The sequence below is a fragment of the Bidens hawaiensis genome, unplaced genomic scaffold, assembly GCF_021521415.1.
Source record: "Bidens hawaiensis isolate Kalapana, Puna unplaced genomic scaffold, B.hawaiensis_p1.1 tig00041997_1, whole genome shotgun sequence".
Lineage (NCBI taxonomy): Eukaryota > Viridiplantae > Streptophyta > Magnoliopsida > Asterales > Asteraceae > Bidens > Bidens hawaiensis.
The window spans coordinates 120,915-123,639 of NW_027497447.1; positions in this window are offsets into that span (position 1 = coordinate 120,915).

Consider the following 2,725-nt stretch of genomic DNA (forward strand, 5'->3'; position numbering starts at 1 on the left):
CTGAAGTCTACTCGCTGAGTATTTTACTTGGTGAAATACTCTTCAAGCAAAGTCTACCCAGAAACTGATCCCGAGCACACTTCTATGTTACCAAGTCATGAAGGATGGCAGAGTACACAACATACTCGGAAAATGAAGATTTATGAAAAGCCTACCCGGAAGACTTGTTTTACACATAGTTTATTTTGAATATGTAATTTGAATATGTATGATTGTATTTAGGGTTTCTAGAAGGAATGACAGCTGTCCTAGGTTGGCAGGCCTATAAATAGAATGTTTAGGGCACGCCGCCAAAGGAGAGAGGACACAGATTTTGAGCCTTTACACTTTTCGGATAAGAAAGAATATTTCTTGAAAGTGACGGCTGTCCTAGGATTCCTAAAAACCCAAAATCGATTATCCACTTTGTATGATGAAAATTATATAGATTGAAATCTTTTGAGTGAATCCTGTGTGTGTTTTCTACCTTTGATTATTATTTGCAACCGTATGTTTGTTATTGATTCCGCCTTTAACAAACGAATATCTTTCTAAATATAGCAACCCGTCATTAACTCTCTTGTCGACACATTAATATGTGTGAGTTATGACATGATTAATTAATATCCAGCTGAAATCGAGGGGCCCGACAAGTGGTATCAGAGCTTGTTACTGCTATTTTGGAAAGATTGTTGCTGATTGAAGATTTGAAGAAGAATGACGTAAGCAGACCACTGTTCGATTGATTTGTGACGTCAGCAGCCCTGTTTTTCATTTTTCTTCCAGATCTACAATCTACCGGTGTTTTCTCTTCCTTATTTCAATTAAAGTTCTAATCTTTATATCTAAATCTTGTTCTAATCACATCAGACACATCAGATCTGAGCATTCTGTTTTCAGATCTGATTATTTTGAAACTCTGTTTTTACAAAGAAACTGATTTTTTTTAAATGTCTGGGTATGAGGAACAAGAGGTGTCTACTAACAAGATACCAAGGTTGTATGGACAGGAAAACTTTATCAAATGGAAAGTACTCTTTGAAGCAGCCGTATGCTACAATGATATTGATATGTGGAACTCCATCAAGAATGGTCCACAAACTGCTGTTGAAGAAGGTGCAAATGCAGCTGCAACTGCTGCTGTAAGAGAAAGAATGAGAAAAGTGGATGACAAAGCCTTAGCTATGATTAAGCTAGGTTTGTGTCACACCCTCAAAATCCACTAACGGAGTTTTACCGTCAGAGAGTGTGAACTAACAGGATCGGAATCATTAGTTATAATCAAACACCAAAAATAAAGTTTTCAAACAACCAAGACATCAAGTCTTAAGTAAAAATGCGGAAGCGTAAATCGTAAACCAAAACAGTTGCGCCAAACAGGACGACTTAAAAACACAAGTTGTCAAGACAGAAATTAAAAGCAGTTTTTAAAACAATGATGTTTAGCGAATGCATGTCCTAAACCGCGCGCCCGCCTCGGCTACCTGAGAATAACATACTAAATGTGTCAACACAGGGTTGGTGAGTTCACAAGTTTATATAAATAAAGCATTTGCGTTTGCGTTTACGTTTGCGTTTGCGTTACCAGATAGTGTTAAGTCAATTATATATCAATACGTAGCTAACCTATCAAACATGTATTACTAAGTGTTCGACACCGAAGCTGACTGTTTATCAATTGCCTTGCCACCATGTCAACCACGACCATGGTAATGTGTTAGCCAAAATTACACCCACTCGGCCTACAGTCGAGTTTAGAGTTGGGTGGGGTTTGTCAAACCCAGTAGTACTACTCAACAGTGACTCGCTATTATCCAAATATTAACCGGTTCGATGTTATGAAGGACTTTGGTTGGTTTGTTTGCCACTTGGCCTTACAAGTGATATATAAAAACTAAACAAAATCTACAGTGTTGGAGTATGTTATCTCCCCCAAATAAAAAGCGTTTAAAAGAGTAAAAGGGGAACGTGAAACTCACTGTTTGCGAAGATAACCAAAAAGATCCGAGAAAAAGGTGTGCGTCACAGAAAATCCTCATTAGTGTTCTAAAAACAAAAACGATATTTTCTAAGTATTTAAACTACGAGTGAGTCCCTAGACTCAGCACATACAAATTATGTATGAGATGCGTTTCGTGTTTCGTTTGTGAAATAAGTGCGACTCGAAAAACACGTTGGTGATACGTTACATGTGTGAACAAATACTTAAGTGTCAAATATTAACATTGTACATTACTAGTAATTATCCCCCACAAGGGCAATTTGGTCAAAACATAGCAAACATCGATCGGTTATGCACTTTTCATGACAATTCAAGTGATACAGCAGCTAAATTATCCAGGCAAATTTTCACTCAACAAGATTACTCTTATTAATAAATTCTAACATGTCAAATAAATCACCAAAATCATCACAAAAGCACACGTGAGTTAGGTTTCTAAAACTATTTTTATTATATTTTTATCACATATGGTTTTATCACAATGATCAAAACATCACAGCAAACACACAACAATCATTATCATGCGCAATAGAATGTTATTTGTTATTTCCGTTAAATGAAAAATCCAATTAATGCAAGACCAATTGAGTTAGGTTTCTAACTCAATTTGTTTTCTTCCAGAAGTGGAACCAACTCCTTTGGTCTTGTATTTTATGAGATATCTTAGTCTCAAAACAGCCTAACAGCAGGTCTCCCAAATCAACCTTGCACAACAGTTTTGTAAAATAATAAAAACAGACTTTT